We start from the raw sequence: 20,898 nt of genomic DNA on the forward strand, positions 1-20,898 counted from the left end.
AAAACGTAGAGATAGAACGTGAAACTACTTTGTTGTGTCAAGTTTCAAGAAGCTAGCACAAACCGTGTTGGATTTAGAGTTCCAAATACATCTATCAATATAGGAGAAAACAGAGTGAAACCTAAAAATTCAAACTGTTACTGGAAATGAACGCTTCAACATCGAAGAACGAAATTTGGGGAACCAAGTCGCCTTAGTGTACTGATCATTACCTGAAAGTATCATCCAGTTTGGGTGATAAAATATTTGCTGAGATTTCTGGAGATTCGTAATTTTGGGAAGCTTGGCAACCCCTTCCCATGAAAGTGTTTCTCGCCAGTCACTGTTTAGGGCTACATCAAGAGGAAACAAAACGTAGAGATAGAACGTGAAACTACTTTGTTGTGTCAAGTTTCAAGAAGCTAGCACAAACCGTGTTGGATTTAGAGTTCCAAATACATCTATCAATATAGGAGAAAACAGAGTGAAACCTAAAAATTCAAACTGTTACTGGAAATGAACGCTTCAACATAGAAGAACGAAATTTGGGGAACCAAGTCGCCTTAGTGTACTGATCATTACCTGAGAGTATCATCCAGTTTGGGTGAAAAAATATTTGCTGAGATTTCTGGAGATTCGTAATTTTTGGAAGCTTGGCAACCCCTTCCCATGAAAGTGTTTCTCGGCCGTCACTGCTTAGGGCTACATCAAGAGGAAACAAAACGTAGAGATAGAACGTGAAACTACTTTGTTGTGTCAAGTTTCAAGAAGCTAGCACAAACCGTGTTGGATTTAGAGTTCCAAATACATCTATCAATATAGGAGAAAACAGAGTGAAACCTAAAAATTCAAACTGTTACTGGAAATGAACGCTTCAACATAGAAGAACGAAATTTGGGGAACCAAGTCGCCTTAGTGTACTGATCATTACCTGAAAGTATCATCCAGTTTGGGTGAAAAAATGTTTGCTGAGATTTCTGGAGATTCGTAATTTTGGGAAGCTTGGCAACCCCTTCCGATGAAAGTGTTTCTCGCCAGTCACTGCTTAGGGCTACAACAAGAGGAAACAAAACGTAGAGATAGAACGTGAAACAACTTTGTTGTGTCAAGTTTCAAGAAGCTAGCACAAACCGTGTTGGATTTAGAGTTCCAAATACATCTATCAATATAGGAGAAAACAGAGTGAAACCTAAAAATTCAAACTGTTACTGGAAATGAACGCTTCAACATAGAAGAACGAAATTTGGGGAACCAAGTCGCCTTAGTGTACTGATCATTACCTGAAAGTATCATCCAGTTTGGGTGAAAAAATATTTGCTGAGATATCTGGAGATTCGTAATTTTGGGAAGCTTGGCAACCCCTTCCCATGAAAGTGTTTCTCGCCAGTCACTGCTTAGGGCTACATCAAGAGGAAACAAAACGTAGAGATAGAACGTGAAACTACTTTGTTGTGTCAAGTTTCAAGAAGCTAGCACAAACCGTGTTGGATTTAGAGTTCCAAATACATCTATCAATATAGGAGAAAATAGAGTGAAACCTAAAAATTCAAACTGTTACTGGAAATGAACGCTTCAACATCGAAGAACGAAATTTGGGGAACCAAGTCGCCTTAGTGTACTGATCATTACCTGAAAGTATCATCCAGTTTGGGTGATAAAATATTTGCTGAGATTTCTGGAGATTCGTAATTTTGGGAAGCTTGGCAACCCCTTCCCATGAAAGTGTTTCTCGCCAGTCACTGTTTAGGGCTACATCAAGAGGAAACAAAACGTAGAGATAGAACGTGAAACTACTTTGTTGTGTCAAGTTTCAAGAAGCTAGCACAAACCGTGTTGGATTTAGAGTTCCAAATACATCTATCAATATAGGAGAAAACAGAGTGAAACCTAAAAATTCAAACTGTTACTGGAAATGAACGCTTCAACATAGAAGAACGAAATTTGGGGAACCAAGTCGCCTTAGTGTACTGATCATTACCTGAAAGTATCATCCAGTTTGGGTGAAAAAATATTTGCTGAGATTTCTGGAGATTCGTAATTTTGGGAAGCTTGGCATCCCCTTCCCATGAAAGTGTTTCTCGCCAGTCACTGCTTAGGGCTACATCAAGAGGAAACAAAACGTAGAGATAGAACGTGAAACTACTTTGTTGTGTCAAGTTTCAAGAAGCTAGCACAAACCGTGTTGGATTTAGAGTTCCAAATACATCTATCAATATAGGAGAAAACAGAGTGAAACCTAAAAATTCAAACTGTTACTGGAAATGAACGCTTCAACATAGAAGAACGAAATTTGGGGAACCAAGTCGCCTTAGTGTACTGATCATTACCTGAGAGTATCATCCAGTTTGGGTGAAAAAATGTTTTCTGAGATTTCTGGAGATTCGTAATTTTGGGAAGCTTGGCAACCCCTTCCGATGAAAGTGTTTCTCGCCAGTCACTGCTTAGGGCTACAACAAGAGGAAACAAAACGTAGAGATAGAACGTGAAACTACTTTGTTGTGTCAAGTTTCAAGAAGCTAGCACAAACCGTGTTGGATTTAGAGTTCCAAATACATCTATCTATATAGGAGAAAACAGAGTGAAACCTAAAAATTCAAACTGTAACTTGAAATGAACGCTTCAACATAGAAGAACGAAATTTGGGGAACCAAGTCGCCTTAGTGTTCTGATCATTACCTGAAAGTATCATCCAGTTTGCCTGAAAAAATATTTGCTGAGATTTCTGGAGATTCGTAATTTTGGGAAGCTTGGCAACCCCTTCCCATGAAAGTGTTTCTCGCCAGTCACTGCTTAGGGCTACATCAAGAGGAAACAAAACGTAGAGATAGAACGTGAAACTACTTTGTTGTGTCAAGTTTCAAGAAGCTAGCACAAACCGTGTTGTATTTAGAGTTCCAAATACATCTATCAATATCGGAGAAAATAGAGTGAAACCTAAAAATTCAAACTGTTACTGGAAATGAACGCTTCAACATCGAAGAACGAAATTTGGGGAACCAAGTCGCCTTAGTGTACTGATCATTACCTGAAAGTATCATCCAGTTTGGGTGAAAAAATATTTGCTGAGATTTCTGGAGATTCGTAATTTTGGGAAGCTTGGCAACCCCTTCCCATGAAAGTGTTTCTCGCCAGTCACTGTTTAGGGCTACATCAAGAGGAAACAAAACGTAGAGATAGAACGTGAAACTACTTTGTTGTGTCAAGTTTCAAGAAGCTAGCACAAACCGTGTTGGATTTAGAGTTCCAAATACATCTATCAATATAGGAGAAAACAGAGTGAAACCTAAAAATTCAAACTGTTACTGGAAATGAACGCTTCAACATAGAAGAACGAAATTTGGGGAACCAAGTCGCCTTAGTGTACTGATCATTACCTGAGAGTATCATCCAGTTTGGGTGAAAAAATATTTGCTGAGATTTCTGGAGATTCGTAATTTTGGGAAGCTTGGCAACCCCTTCCCATGAAAGTGTTTCTCGCCAGTCACTGCTTAGGGCTACATCAAGAGGAAACAAAACGTAGAGATAGAACGTGAAACTACTTTGTTGTGTCAAGTTTCAAGAAGCTAGCACAAACCGTGTTGGATTTAGAGTTCCAAATACATCTATCAATATAGGAGAAAACAGAGTGAAACCTAAAAATTCAAACTGTTACTGGAAATGAACGCTTCAACATAGAAGAACGAAATTTGGGGAACCAAGTCGCCTTAGTGTACTGATCATTACCTGAGAGTATCATCCAGTTTGGGTGAAAAAATGTTTGCTGAGATTTCTGGAGATTCGTAATTTTGGGAAGCTTGGCAACCCCTTCCGATGAAAGTGTTTCTCGCCAGTCACTGCTTAGGGCTACAACAAGAGGAAACAAAACGTAGAGATAGAACGTGAAACTACTTTGTTGTGTCAAGTTTCAAGAAGCTAGCACAAACCGTGTTGGATTTAGAGTTCCAAATACATCTATCTATATAGGAGAAAACAGAGTGAAACCTAAAAATTCAAACTGTTACTTGAAATGAACGCTTCAACATAGAAGAACGAAATTTGGGGAACCAAGTCGCCTTAGTGTACTGATCATTACCTGAAAGTATCTTCCAGTTTGGGTGAAAAAATATTTGCTTAGATTTCTGTAGATTCGTAATTTTGGGAAGCTTGGCAACCCCTTCCCATGAAAGTGTTTCTCGCCAGTCACTGCTTAGTGCTACATCAAGAGGAAACAAAACGTAGAGATAGAACGTGAAACAACTTTGTTGTGTCAAGTTTCAAGAAGCTAGCACAAACCGTGTTGTATTTAGAGTTCCAAATACATCTATCAATATAGGAGAAAATAGAGTGAAACCTAAAAATTCAAACTGTTACTGGAAATGAACGCTTCAACATCGAAGAACGAAATTTGGGGAACCAAGTCGCCTTAGTGTACTGATCATTACCTGAAAGTATCATCCAGTTTGGGTGAAAAAATATTTGCTGAGATTTCTGGAGATTCGTAATTTTGGGAAGCTTGGCAACCCCTTCCCATGAAAGTGTTTCTCGCCAGTCACTGTTTAGGGCTACATCAAGAGGAAACAAAACGTAGAGATAGAACGTGAAACTACTTTGTTGTGTCAAGTTTCAAGAAGCTAGCACAAACCGTGTTGGATTTAGAGTTCCAAATACATCTATCAATATAGGAGAAAACAGAGTGAAACCTAAAAATTCAAACTGTTACTGGAAATGAACGCTTCAACATAGAAGAACGAAATTTGGGGAACCAAGTCGCCTTAGTGTACTGATCATTACCTGAGAGTATCATCCAGTTTGGGTGAAAAAATATTTGCTGAGATTTCTGGAGATTCGTAATTTTGGGAAGCTTGGCAACCCCTTCCCATGAAAGTGTTTCTCGCCAGTCACTGTTTAGGGCTACATCAAGAGGAAACAAAACGTAGAGATAGAACGTGAAACTACTTTGTTGTGTCAACTTTCAAGAAGCTAGCACAAACCGTGTTGGATTCAGAGTTCCAAATACATCTATCAATATAGGAGAAAATAGAGTGAAACCTAAAAATTCAAACTGTTACTGGAAATGAACGCTTCAACATCGAAGAACGAAATTTGGGGAACCAAGTCGCCTTAGTGTACTGATCATTACCTGAAAGTATCATCCAGTTTGGGTGAAAAAATATTTGCTGAGATTTCTGGAGATTCGTAATTTTGGGAAGCTTGGCAACCCCTTCCCATGAAAGTGTTTCTGGCCAGTCACTGTTTAGGGCTACATCAAGAGGAAACAAAACGTAGAGATAGAACGTGAAACTACTTTGTTGTGTCAAGTTTCAAGAAGCTAGCACAAACCGTGTTGGATTTAGAGTTCCAAATACATCTATCTATATAGGAGAAAACAGAGTGAAACCTAAAAATTCAAACTGTTACTTGAAATGAACGCTTCAACATAGAAGAACGAAATTTGGGGAACCAAGTCGCCTTAGTGTACTGATCATTACCTGAAAGTATCATCCAGTTTGGGTGAAAAAATATTTGCTGAGATTTCTGGAGATTCGTAATTTTGGGAAGCTTGGCAACCCCTTCCCATGAAAGTGTTTCTCGCCAGTCACTGCTTAGGGCTACATCAAGAGGAAACAAAACGCAGATATAGAACGTGAAACAACTTTGTTGTGTCAAGTTTCAAGAAGCTAGCACAAACCGTGTTGGATTTAGAGTTCCAAATACATCTATCTATATAGGAGAAAACAGAGTGAAACCTAAAAATTCAAACTGTTACTGGAAATGAACGCTTCAACATAGAAGAACGAAATTTGGGGAACCAAGTCGCCTTAGTGTACTGATCATTACCTGAAAGTATCATCCAGTTTGGTTGAAAAAATATTTGCTGAGATTTCTGGAGATTCATAATTTTGGGAAGCTTGGCAACCCCTTCCCATGAAAGTGTTTCTCGCCAGTCACTGCTTAGGGCTACATCAAGAGGAAACAAAACGTAGAGATAGAACGTGAAACTACTTTGTTGTGTCAAGTTTCAAGAAGCTAGCACAAACCGTGTTGTATTTAGAGTTCCAAATACATCTATCAATATAGGAGAAAATAGAGTGAAACCTAAAAATTCAAACTGTTACTGGAAATGAACGCTTCAACATCGAAGAACGAAATTTGGGGAACCAAGTCGCCTTAGTGTACTGATCATTACCTGAAAGTATCATCCAGTTTGGGTGAAAAAATATTTGCTGAGATTTCTGGAGATTCGTAATTTTGGGAAGCTTGGCAACCCCTTCCCATGAAAGTGTTTCTCGCCAGTCACTGTTTAGGGCTACATCAAGAGGAAACAAAACGTAGAGATAGAACGTGAAACTACTTTGTTGTGTCAAGTTTCAAGAAGCTAGCAAAAACCGTGTTGGATTTAGAGTTCCAAATACATCTATCAATATAGGAGAAAACAGAGTGAAACCTAAAAATTCAAACTGTTACTGGAAATGAACGCTTCAACATAGAAGAACGAAATTTGGGGAACCAAGTCGCCTTAGTGTACTGATCATTACCTGAGAGTATCATCCAGTTTGGGTGAAAAAATATTTGCTGAGATTTCTGGAGATTCGTAATTTTGGGAAGCTTGGCAACCCCTTCCCATGAAAGTGTTTCTCGCCAGTCACTGCTTAGGGCTACATCAAGAGGAAACAAAACGTAGAGATAGAACATGAAACTACTTTGTTGTGTCAACTTTCAAGAAGCTAGCACAAACCGTGTTGGATTTAGAGTTCCAAATACATCTATCAATATAGGAGAAAACAGAGTGAAACCTAAAAATTCAAACTGTTACTGGAAATGAACGCTTCAACATAGAAGAACGAAATTTGGGGAACCAAGTCGCCTTAGTGTACTGATCATTACCTGAGAGTATCATCCAGTTTGGGTGAAAAAATGTTTGCTGAGATTTCTGGAGATTCGTAATTTTGGGAAGCTTGGCAACCCCTTCCGATGAAAGTGTTTCTCGCCAGTCACTGCTTAGGGCTACAACAAGAGGAAACAAAACGTAGAGATAGAACGTGAAACTACTTTGTTGTGTCAAGTTTCAAGAAGCTAGCACAAACCGTGTTGGATTTAGAGTTCCAAATACATCTATCTATATAGGAGAAAACAGAGTGAAACCTAAAAATTCAAACTGTTACTTGAAATGAACGCTTCAACATAGAAGAACGAAATTTGGGGAACCAAGTCGCCTTAGTGTACTGATCATTACCTGAAAGTATCATCCAGTTTGGGTGAAAAAATATTTGCTGAGATTTCTGGAGATTCGTAATTTTGGAAGCTTGGCAACCCCTTCCCATGAAAGTGTTTCTCGCCAGTCACTGCTTAGGGCTACATCAAGAGGAAACAAAACGTAGAGATAGAACGTGAAACAACTTTGTTGTGTCAAGTTTCAAGAAGCTAGCACAAACCGTGTTGGATTTAGAGTTCCAAATACATCTATCTATATAGGAGAAAACAGAGTGAAACCTAAAAATTCAAACTGTTACTGGAAATGAACGCTTCAACATAGAAGAACGAAATTTGGGGAACCAAGTCGCCTTAGTGTACTGATCATTACCTGAAAGTATCATCCAGTTTGGGTGAAAAAATATTTGCTGAGATTTCTGGAGATTCGTAATTTTGGGAAGCTTGGCAACCCCTTCCCATGAAAGTGTTTCTCGCCAGTCACTGTTTAGGTCTACATCAAGAGGAAACAAAACGTAGAGATAGAACGTGAAACTACTTTGTTGTGTCAAGTTTCAAGAAGCTAGCACAAACCGTGTTGGATTTAGAGTTCCAAATACATCTATCAATATAGGAGAAAACAGAGTGAAACCTAAAAATTCAAACTGTTACTGGAAATGAACGCTTCAACATAGAAGAACGAAATTTGGGGAACCAAGTCGCCTTAGTGTACTGATCATTACCTGAGAGTATCATCCAGTTTGGGTGAAAAAATATTTGCTGAGATTTCTGGAGATTCGTAATTTTGAGAAGCTTGGCAACCCCTTCCCATGAAAGTGTTTCTCGCCAGTCACTGCTTAGGGCTACATCAAGAGGAAACAAAACGTAGAGATAGAACGTGAAACTACTTTGTTGTGTCAAGTTTCAAGAAGCTAGCACAAACCGTGTTGGATTCAGAGTTCCAAATACATCTATCAATATAGGAGAAAACAGAGTGAAACCTAAAAATTCAAACTGTTACTGGAAATGAACGCTTCAACATAGAAGAACGAAATTAGGGGAACCAAGTCGCCTTAGTGTACTGATCATTACCTGAAAGTATCATCCAGTTTGGGTGAAAAAATGTTTGCTGAGATTTCTGGAGATTCGTAATTTTGGGAAGCTTGGCAACCCCTTCCGATGAAAGTGTTTCTCGCCAGTCACTGCTTAGGGCTACAACAAGAGGAAACAAAACGTAGAGATAGAACGTGAAACTACTTTGTTGTGTCAAGTTTCAAGAAGCTAGCACAAACCGTGTTGGATTTAGAGTTCCAAATACATCTATCTATATAGGAGAAAACAGAGTGAAACCTAAAAATTCAAACTGTTACTGGAAATGAACGCTTCAACATAGAAGAACGAAATTTGGGGAACCAAGTCGCCTTAGTGTACTGATCATTACCTGAAAGTGTCATCCAGTTTGGGTGAAAAAATATTTGCTGAGATTTCTGGAGATTCGTAATTTTGGGAAGCTTGGCAACCCCTTCCCATGAAAGTGTTTCTCGCCAGTCACTGCTTAGGGCTACATCAAGAGGAAACAAAACGTAGAGATAGAATGTGAAACAACTTTGTTGTGTCAAGTTTCAAGAAGCTAGCACAAACCGTGTTGGATTTAGAGTTCCAAATACATCTATCTATATAGGAGAAAACAGAGTGAAATCTAAAAATTCAAACTGTTACTGGAAATGAACGCTTCAACATAGAAGAACGAAATTTGGGGAACCAAGTCGCCTTAGTGTACTGATCATTACCTGAAAGTATCATCCAGTTTGGTTGAAAAAATATTTGCTGAGATTTCTGGAGATTCTTAATTTTGGGAAGCTTGGCAGCCCCTTCCCATGAAAGTGTTTCTCGCCAGTCACTGCTTAGGGCTACATCAAGAGGAAACAAAACGTAGAGATAGAATGTGAAACTACTTTGTTGTGTCAACTTTCAAGAAGCTAGCACAAACCGTGTTGGATTTAGAGTTCCAAATACATCTATCAATATAGGAGAAAACAGAGTGAAACCTAAAAATTCAAACTGTTACTGGAAATGAACGCTTCGACATAGAAGAACGAAATTTGGGGAACCAAGTCGCCTTAGTGTACTGATCACTACCAGAAAGTATCATCCAGTTTGGGTGAAAAAATATTTGCTGAGATTTCTGGAGATTCGTAATTTTGGGAAGCTTGGCAACCCCTTCCCATGAAAGTGTTTCTCGCCAGTCACTGCTTAGGGCTACATCAAGAGGAAACAAAACGTAGAGATAGAACGTGAAACTACGTTGTTGTGTCAAGTTTCAAGAAGCTAGCACAAAACGTGTTGGATTTAGAGTTCCAAATACATCTATCAATATAGGAGAAAACAGAGTGAAACCTAAAAATTCAAACTGTTACTGGAAATGAACGCTTCAACATAGAAGAACGAAATTTGGGGAACCAAGTCGCCTTAGTGTACTGATGATTACCTGAAAGTATCATCCAGTTTGGGTGAAAAAATATTTGCTGAGATTTCTGGAGATTTGTAATTTTGGGAAGCTTGGCAACCCCTTCCCATGAAAGTGTTTCTGGCCAGTCACTGTTTAGGGCTACATCAAGAGGAAACAAAACGTAGAGATAGAACGTGAAACTACTTTGTTGTGTCAAGTTTCAAGAAGCTAGCACAAACCGTGTTGGATTTAGAGTTCCAAATACATCTATCAATATAGGAGAAAACAGAGTGAAACCTAAAAATTCAAACTGTTACTGGAAATGAACGCTTCAACATAGAAGAACGAAATTTGGGGAACCAAGTCGCCTTAGTGTACTGATCATTACCTGAAAGTATCATCCAGTTTGGGTGAAAAAATATTTGCTGAGATTTCTGGAGATTCGTAATTTTGGGAAGCTTGGCATCCCCTTCCCATGAAAGTGTTTCTCGCCAGTCACTGCTTAGGGCTACATCAAGAGGAAACAAAACGTAGAGATAGAACGTGAAACTACTTTGTTGTGTCAAGTTTCAAGAAGCTAGCACAAACCGTGTTGGATTTAGAGTTCCAAATACATCTATCAATATAGGAGAAAACAGAGTGAAACCTAAAAATTCAAACTGTTACTGGAAATGAACGCTTCAACATAGAAGAACGAAATTTGGGGAACCAAGTCGCCTTAGTGTACTGATCATTACCTGAGAGTATCATCCAGTTTGGGTGAAAAAATATTTGCTGAGATTTATGGAGATTCGTAATTTTGGAAGCTTGGCAAACCCTTCCCATGAAAGTGTTTCTCGCCAGTCACTGCTTAGGGCTACATCAAGAGGAAACAAAACGTAGAGATAGAACGTGAAACTACTTTGTTGTGTCAAGTTTCAAGAAGCTAGCACAAACCGTGTTGGATTCAGAGTTCCAAATACATCTATCAATATAGGAGAAAACAGAGTGAAACCTAAAAATTCAAACTGTTACTGGAAATGAACGCTTCGACATAGAAGAACGAAATTTGGGGAACCAAGTCGCCTTAGTGTACTGATCATTACCTGAAAGTATCATCCAGTTTGGGTGAAAAAATGTTTGCTGAGATTTATGGAGATTCGTAATTTTGGGAAGCTTGGCAACCCCTTCCGATGAAAGTGTTTCTCGCCAGTCACTGCTTAGGGCTACAACAAGAGGAAACAAAACGTAGAGATAGAACGTGAAACTACTTTGTTGTGTCAAGTTTCAAGAAGCTAGCACAAACCGTGTTGGATTTAGAGTTCCAAATACATCTATCAATATAGGAGAAAACAGAGTGAAACCTAAAAATTCAAACTGTTACTGGAAATGAACGCTTCGACATAGAAGAACGAAATTTGGGGAACCAAGTCGCCTTAGTGTACTGATCATTACCTGAAAGTATCATCCAGTTTGGGTGAAAAAATATTTGCTGAGATTTCTGGAGATTCGTAATTTTGGGAAGCTTGGCAACCCCTTCCCATGAAAGTGTTTCTCGCCAGTCACTGCTTAGGGCTACATCAAGAGGAAACAAAACGTAGAGATAGAACATGAAACAACTTTGTTGTGTCAAGTTTCAAGAAGCTAGCACAAACCGTGTTGGATTTAGAGTTCCAAATACATCTATCTATATAGGAGAAAACAGAGTGAAACCTAAAAATTCAAACTGTTACTGGAAATGAACGCTTCAACATAGAAGAACGAAATTTGGGGAACCAAGTCGCCTTAGTGTACTGATCATTACCTGAAAGTATCATCCAGTTTGGTTGAAAAAATATTTGCTGAGATTTCTGGAGATTCGTAATTTTGGGAAGCTTGGCAACCCCTTCCCATGAAAGTGTTTCTCGCCAGTCACTGCTTAGGGCTACATCAAGAGGAAACAAATCGTAGAGATAGAATGTGAAACTACTTTGTTGTGTCAACTTTCAAGAAGCTAGCACAAACCGTGTTGGATTTAGAGTTCCAAATACATCTATCAATATAGGAGAAAACAGAGTGAAACCTAAAAATTCAAACTGTTACTGGAAATGATCGCTTCGACATAGAAGATCGAAATTTGGGGAACCAAGTCGCCTTAGTGTACTGATCACTACCTGAAAGTATCATCCAGTTTGGGTGAAAAAATATTTGCTGAGATTTCTGGAGATTCGTAATTTTGGGAAGCTTGGCAACCCCTTCCCATGAAAGTGTTTCTCGCCAGTCACTGCTTAGGGCTACATCAAGAGGAAACAAAACGTAGAGATAGAACATGAAACTACTTTGTTGTGTCAACTTTCAAGAAGCTAGCACAAACCGTGTTGGATTTAGAGTTCCAAATACATCTATTAATATAGGAGAAAACAGAGTGAAACCTAAAAATTCAAACTGTTACTGGAAATGAACGCTTCAACATAGAAGAACGAAATTTGGGGAACCAAGTTACCTTAGTGTACTGATCATTACCTGAAAGTATCATCCAGTTTGGTTGAAAAAATATTTGCTGAGATTTCTGGAGATTCGTAATTTTTGGAAGCTTGGCAATCCCTTCCCATGAAAGTGTTTCTCGCCAGTCACTGCTTAGGGCTACATCAAGAGGAAACAAAACACAGAGATAGAACGTAAAACTACTTTGTTGTGTCAAGTTTCAAGAAGCTATCACAAACCGTGCTGGATTTAGAGTTCCAAATAAATCTATCACTATAGGAGAAAACAGAGTGAAACCTACAAATTCAAACTGTTACTGGAAATGAACGCTTCAACATAGAAGAACGAAATTTGGGGAACCAAGTCGCCTTAGTGTACTGATCATTACCTGAAAGTATCATCCAGTTTGGGTGAAAAAATATTTGCTGAGATCTCTGGAGATTCGTAATTTAGGGAAGCTTGGCAACCCCTTCCCATGAAAGTGTTTCTCGCCAGTCACTGCTTAGGGCTACATCAAGAGGAAACAAAACGTAGAGATAGAACGTGAAACTACTTTGTTGTGTCAAGTTTCAAGAAGCTAGCACAAAACGTGTTGGATTTAGAGTTCCAAATACATCTATCAATATAGGAGAAAACAGAGTGAAACCTAAAAATTCAAACTGTTACTGGAAATGAACGCTTCAACATAGAAGAACGAAATTTGGGGAACCAAGTCGCCTTAGTGTACTGATGATTACCTGAAAGTATCATCCAGTTTGGGTGAAAAAATATTTGCTGAGATTTCTGGAGATTTGTAATTTTGGGAAGCTTGGCAACCCCTTCCCATGAAAGTGTTTCTGGCCAGTCACTGTTTAGGGCTACATCAAGAGGAAACAAAACGTAGAGATAGAACTTGAAACTACTTTGTTGTGTCAAGTTTCAAGAAGCTAGCACAAACCGTGTTGGATTTAGAGTTCCAAATACATCTATCAATATAGGAGAAAACAGAGTGAAACCTAAAAATTCAAACTGTTACTGGAAATGAACGCTTCAACATAGAAGAACGAAATTTGGGGAACCAAGTCGCCTTAGTGTACTGATCATTACCTGAAAGTATCATCCAGTTTGGGTGAAAAAATATTTGCTGAGATTTCTGGAGATTCGTAATTTTGGGAAGCTTGGCATCCCCTTCCCATGAAAGTGTTTCTCGCCAGTCACTGCTTAGGGCTACATCAAGAGGAAACAAAACGTAGAGATAGAACGTGAAACTACTTTGTTGTGTCAAGTTTCAAGAAGCTAGCACAAACCGTGTTGGATTTAGAGTTCCAAATACATCTATCAATATAGGAGAAAACAGAGTGAAACCTAAAAATTCAAACTGTTACTGGAAATGAACGCTTCAACATAGAAGAACGAAATTTGGGGAACCAAGTCGCCTTAGTGTACTGATCATTACCTGAGAGTATCATCCAGTTTGGGTGAAAAAATATTTGCTGAGATTTATGGAGATTCGTAATTTTGGAAGCTTGGCAAACCCTTCCCATGAAAGTGTTTCTCGCCAGTCACTGCTTAGGGCTACATCAAGAGGAAACAAAACGTAGAGATAGAACGTGAAACTACTTTGTTGTGTCAAGTTTCAAGAAGCTAGCACAAACCGTGTTGGATTCAGAGTTCCAAATACATCTATCAATATAGGAGAAAACAGAGTGAAACCTAAAAATTCAAACTGTTACTGGAAATGAACGCTTCGACATAGAAGAACGAAATTTGGGGAACCAAGTCGCCTTAGTGTACTGATCATTACCTGAAAGTATCATCCAGTTTGGGTGAAAAAATGTTTGCTGAGATTTATGGAGATTCGTAATTTTGGGAAGCTTGGCAACCCCTTCCGATGAAAGTGTTTCTCGCCAGTCACTGCTTAGGGCTACAACAAGAGGAAACAAAACGTAGAGATAGAACGTGAAACTACTTTGTTGTGTCAAGTTTCAAGAAGCTAGCACAAACCGTGTTGGATTTAGAGTTCCAAATACATCTATCTATATAGGAGAAAACAGAGTGAAACCTAAAAATTCAAACTGTTACTGGAAATGAACGCTTCGACATAGAAGAACGAAATTTGGGGAACCAAGTCGCCTTAGTGTACTGATCATTACCTGAAAGTATCATCCAGTTTGGGTGAAAAAATATTTGCTGAGATTTCTGGAGATTCGTAATTTTGGGAAGCTTGGCAACCCCTTCCCATGAAAGTGTTTCTCGCCAGTCACTGCTTAGGGCTACATCAAGAGGAAACAAAACGTAGAGATAGAACATGAAACAACTTTGTTGTGTCAAGTTTCAAGAAGCTAGCACAAACCGTGTTGGATTTAGAGTTCCAAATACATCTATCTATATAGGAGAAAACAGAGTGAAACCTAAAAATTCAAACTGTTACTGGAAATGATCGCTTCGACATAGAAGATCGAAATTTGGGGAACCAAGTCGCCTTAGTGTACTGATCACTACCTGAAAGTATCATCCAGTTTGGGTGAAAAAATATTTGCTGAGATTTCTGGAGATTCGTAATTTTGGGAAGCTTGGCAACCCCTTCCCATGAAAGTGTTTCTCGCCAGTCACTGCTTAGGGCTACATCAAGAGGAAACAAAACGTAGAGATAGAACATGAAACTACTTTGTTGTGTCAACTTTCAAGAAGCTAGCACAAACCGTGTTGGATTTAGAGTTCCAAATACATCTATTAATATAGGAGAAAACAGAGTGAAACCTAAAAATTCAAACTGTTACTGGAAATGAACGCTTCAACATAGAAGAACGAAATTTGGGGAACCAAGTTACCTTAGTGTACTGATCATTACCTGAAAGTATCATCCAGTTTGGTTGAAAAAATATTTGCTGAGATTTCTGGAGATTCGTAATTTTTGGAAGCTTGGCAATCCCTTCCCATGAAAGTGTTTCTCGCCAGTCACTGCTTAGGGCTACATCAAGAGGAAACAAAACACAGAGATAGAACGTAAAACTACTTTGTTGTGTCAAGTTTCAAGAAGCTATCACAAACCGTGCTGGATTTAGAGTTCCAAATAAATCTATCACTATAGGAGAAAACAGAGTGAAACCTACAAATTCAAACTGTTACTGGAAATGAACGCTTCAACATAGAAGAACGAAATTTGGGGAACCAAGTCGCCTTAGTGTACTGATCATTACCTGAAAGTATCATCCAGTTTGGGTGAAAAAATATTTGCTGAGATCTCTGGAGATTCGTAATTTAGGGAAGCTTGGCAACCCCTTCCCATGAAAGTGTTTCTCGCCAGTCACTGCTTAGGGCTACATCAAGAGGAAACAAAACGTAGAGATAGAACGTGAAACTACTTTGTTGTGTCAAGTTTCAAGAAGCTAGCACAAAACGTGTTGGATTTAGAGTTCCAAATACATCTATCAATATAGGAGAAAACAGAGTGAAACCTAAAAATTCAAACTGTTACTGGAAATGAACGCTTCAACATAGAAGAACGAAATTTGGGGAACCAAGTCGCCTTAGTGTACTGATGATTACCTGAAAGTATCATCCAGTTTGGGTGAAAAAATATTTGCTGAGATTTCTGGAGATTTGTAATTTTGGGAAGCTTGGCAACCCCTTCCCATGAAAGTGTTTCTGGCCAGTCACTGTTTAGGGCTACATCAAGAGGAAACAAAACGTAGAGATAGAACTTGAAACTACTTTGTTGTGTCAAGTTTCAAGAAGCTAGCACAAACCGTGTTGGATTTAGAGTTCCAAATACATCTATCAATATAGGAGAAAACAGAGTGAAACCTAAAAATTCAAACTGTTACTGGAAATGAACGCTTCAACATAGAAGAACGAAATTTGGGGAACCAAGTCGCCTTAGTGTACTGATCATTACCTGAAAGTATCATCCAGTTTGGGTGAAAAAATATTTGCTGAGATTTCTGGAGATTCGTAATTTTGGGAAGCTTGGCATCCCCTTCCCATGAAAGTGTTTCTCGCCAGTCATTGCTTAGGGCTACATCAAGAGGAAACAAAACGTAGAGATAGAACGTGAAACTACTTTGTTGTGTCAAGTTTCAAGAAGCTAGCACAAACCGTGTTGGATTTAGAGTTCCAAATACATCTATCAATATAGGAGAAAACAGAGTGAAACCTAAAAATTCAAACTGTTACTGGAAATGAACGCTTCAACATAGAAGAACGAAATTTGGGGAACCAAGTCGCCTTAGTGTACTGATCATTACCTGAGAGTATCATCCAGTTTGGGTGAAAAAATATTTGCTGAGATTTATGGAGATTCGTAATTTTGGAAGCTTGGCAAACCCTTCCCATGAAAGTGTTTCTCGCCAGTCACTGCTTAGGGCTACATCAAGAGGAAACAAAACGTAGAGATAGAACGTGAAACTACTTTGTTGTGTCAACTTTCAAGAAGCTAGCACAAACCGTGTTGGATTTAGAGTTCCAAATACATCTATCAATATAGGAGAAAACAGAGTGAAACCTAAAAATTCAAACTGTTACTGGAAATGATCGCTTCGACATAGAAGATCGAAATTTGGGGAACCAAGTCGCCTTAGTGTACTGATCACTACCTGAAAGTATCATCCAGTTTGGGTGAAAAAATATTTGCTGAGATTTCTGGAGATTCGTAATTTTGGGAAGCTTGGCAACCCCTTCCCATGAAAGTGTTTCTCGCCAGTCACTGCTTAGGGCTACATCAAGAGGAAACAAAACGTAGAGATAGAACATGAAACTACTTTGTTGTGTCAACTTTCAAGAAGCTAGCACAAACCGTGTTGGATTTAGAGTTCCAAATACATCTATTAATATAGGAGAAAACAGAGTGAAACCTAAAAATTCAAACTGTTACTGGAAATGAACGCTTCAACATAGAAGAACGAAATTTGGGGAACCAAGTTACCTTAGTGTACTGATCATTACCTGAAAGTATCATCCAGTTTGGTTGAAAAAATATTTGCTGAGATTTCTGGAGATTCGTAATTTTTGGAAGCTTGGCAATCCCTTCCCATGAAAGTGTTTCTCGCCAGTCACTGCTTAGGGCTACATCAAGAGGAAACAAAACACAGAGATAGAACGTAAAACTACTTTGTTGTGTCAAGTTTCAAGAAGCTATCACAAACCGTGCTGGATTTAGAGTTCCAAATAAATCTATCACTATAGGAGAAAACAGAGTGAAACCTACAAATTCAAACTGTTACTGGAAATGAACGCTTCAACATAGAAGAACGAAATTTGGGGAACCAAGTCGCCTTAGTGTACTGATCATTACCTGAAAGTATCATCCAGTTTGGGTGAAAAAATATTTGCTGAGATCTCTGGAGATTCGTAATTTTGGGAAGCTTGGCAACCCCTTCCCATAAAGTGTTTCTCGCCAGTCACTGCTTAGGGCTACATCAAGAGGAAACAAAACGTAGCGATAGAACGTGAAACTACTTTGTTGTGTCAAGTTTCAAGAAGCTAGCACAAACCGTGTTGGATTTAGAGTTCCAAATACATCTATCAATATAGGAGAAAACAGAGTGAAACCTAAAAATTCAAACTGTTACTGGAAATGAACGCTTCAACATAGAAGAACGAAATTTGGGGAACCAAGTCGCCTTAGTGTACTGATCATTACCTGAAAGTATCATCCAGTTTGGGTGAAAAAATATTTGCTGAGATTTCTGGAGATTCGTAATTTTGGGAAGCTTGGCATCCCCTTCCCATGAAAGTGTTTCTGGCCAGTCACTGTTTAGGGCTACATCAAGAGGAAACAAAACGTAGAGATAGAACGTGAAACTACTTTGTTGTGTCAAGTTTCAAGAAGCTAGCACAAACCGTGTTGGATTTAGAGTTCCAAATACATCTATCAATATAGGAGAAAACAGAGTGAAACCTAAAAATTCAAACTGTTACTGGAAATGAACGCTTCAACGTAGAAGAACGAAATTTGGGGAACCAAGTCGCCTTAGTGTACTGATCATTACCTGAAAGTATCACCCAGTTTGGGTGAAAAAATATTTGCTGAGATTTCTGGAGATTCGTAATTTTGGGAAGCTTGGCAACCCCTTCCCATGAAAGTGTTTCTCGCCAGTCACTGTTTAGGGCTACATCAAGAGGAAACAAAACGTAGAGATAGAACATGAAACTACTTTGTTGTGTCAACTTTCAAGAAGCTAGCACAAACCGTGTTGGATTTAGAGTTCCAAATACATCTATCAATATAGGAGAAAACAGAGTGAAACCTAAAAATTCAAACTGTTACTGGAAATGAACGCTTCAACATAAAAGAACGAAATTTGGGGAACCAAGTCGCCTTAGTGTACTGATCATTACCTGAAAGTATCATCCAGTTTGGGTGAAAAAATATTTGCTGAGATTTCTGGAGATTCGTAATTTTGGGAAGCTTGGCATCCCCTTCCCATGAAAGTGTTTCTGGCCAGTCACTGTTTAGGGCTACATCAAGAGGAAACAAAACGTAGAGATAGAACGTGAAACTACTTTGTTGTGTCAAGTTTCAAGAAGCTAGCACAAACCGTGTTGGATTTAGAGTTCCAAATACATCTATCAATATAGGAGAAAACAGAGTGAAACCTAAAAATTCAAACTGTTACTGGAAATGAACGCTTCAACGTAGAAGAACGAAATTTGGGGAACCAAGTCGCCTTAGTGTACTGATCATTACCTGAAAGTATCACCCAGTTTGGGTGAAAAAATATTTGCTGAGATTTCTGGAGATTCGTAATTTTGGGAAGCTTGGCAACCCCTTCCCATGAAAGTGTTTCTCGCCAGTCACTGTTTAGGGCTACATCAAGAGGAAACAAAACGTAGAGATAGAACATGAAACTACTTTGTTGTGTCAACTTTCAAGAAGCTAGCACAAACCGTGTTGGATTTAGAGTTCCAAATACATCTATCAATATAGGAGAAAACAGAGTGAAACCTAAAAATTCAAACTGTTACTGGAAATGAACGCTTCAACATAAAAGAACGAAATTTGGGGAACCAAGTCGCCTTAGTGTACTGATCATTACCTGAAAGTATCATCCAGTTTGGGTGAAAAAATATTTGCTGAGATTTCTGGAGATTCGTAATTTTGGGAAGCTTGGCAACCCCGTTCCATGAAAGGGTTTCTCGCCAGTCACTGCTTAGGGCTACATCAAGAGGAAACAAAACATAGAGATAGAACGTGAAACTACTTTGTTGTGTCAAGTTTCAAGAAGCTAGCACAAACCGTGTTGGATTTAGAGTTCCAAATACATCTATTAATATAGGAGAAAACAGAGTGAAACCTAAAAATTCAAACTGTTACTGGAAATGAACGCTTCAACATAGAAGAACGAAATTTGGGGAACCAAGTTACCTTAGTGTACTGATCATTACCTGAAAGTATCATCCAGTTTGGGTGAAAAATTATTTGCTGAGATTTCTGGAGATTTGTAATTTTTGGAAGCTTGGCAATCCCTTCCCATGAAAGTGTTTCTCGCCAGTCACTGCTTAGGGATACATCAAGAGGAAACAAAACGTAGAGATAGAACGTGAAACTACTTTGTTGTGTCAAGTTTCAAGAAGCTATCACAAACCGTGTTGGATTTAGAGTTCCAAATACATCTATCAATATAGGAGAAAACAGAGTGAAACCTACAAATTCAAACTGTTACTGGAAATGAACGCTTCAACATAGAAGAACGAAATTTGGGTAACCAAGTCGCCTTAGTGTACTGATCATTACCTGAAAGTATCATCCAGTTTGGGTGAAAAAATATTTGCTGAGATTTCTGGAGATTTGTAATTTTTGGAAGCTTGGCAACCCCTTCCCATGAAAGTGTTTCTCGCCAGTCACTGCTTAGGGCTACATCAAGAGGAAACAAAACGTAGAGATAGAACGTGAAACTACTTTGTTGTGTCAAGTTTCAAGAAGCTAGCACAAACCGTGTTGGATTTAGAGTTCCAAATACATCTATCAATATAGGAGAAAACAGAGTGAAACCTAAAAATTCAAACTGTTACTGGAAATGAACGCTTCAACATAGAAGAACGAAATTTGGGGAACCAAGTCGCCTTAGTGTACTGATCATTACCTGAAAGTATCATCCAGTGTGGGTGAAAAAATATTTGCTGAGATCTCTGGAGATTCGTAATTTTGGGAAGCTTGGCAACCCCTTCCCATGAAAGTGTTTCTCGCCAGTCACTGTTTAGGGCTACATCAAGAGGAAACAAAACGTAGAGATAGAACATGAAACTACTTTGTTGTGTCAACTTTCAAGAAGCTAGCACAAACCGTGTTGGATTTAGAGTTCCAAATACATCTATCAATATAGGAGAAAACAGAGTGAAACCTAAAAATTCAAACTGTTACTGGAAATGAACGCTTCAACATAAAAGAACGAAATTTGGGGAACCAAGTCGCCTTAGTGTACTGATCATTACCTGAAAGTATCATCCAGTTTGGGTGAAAAAATATTTGCTGAGATTTCTGGAGATTCGTAATTTTGGGAAGCTTGGCAACCCCGTTCCATGAAAGGGTTTCTCGCCAGTCACTGCTTAGGGCTACATCAAGAGGAAACAAAACATAGAGATAGAACGTGAAACTACTTTGTTGTGTCAAGTTTCAAGAAGCTAGCACAAACCGTGTTGGATTTAGAGTTCCAAATACATCTATTAATATAGGAGAAAACAGAGTGAAACCTAAAAATTCAAACTGTTACTGGAAATGAACGCTTCAACATAGAAGAACGAAATTTGGGGAACCAAGTTACCTTAGTGTACTGATCATTACCTGAAAGTATCATCCAGTTTGGGTGAAAAATTATTTGCTGAGATTTCTGGAGATTTGTAATTTTTGGAAGCTTGGCAATCCCTTCCCATGAAAGTGTTTC

Source organism: Spermophilus citellus, assembly GCF_964194105.1.
Source record: "Spermophilus citellus genome assembly, chromosome: 2".
Lineage (NCBI taxonomy): Eukaryota > Metazoa > Chordata > Mammalia > Rodentia > Sciuridae > Spermophilus > Spermophilus citellus.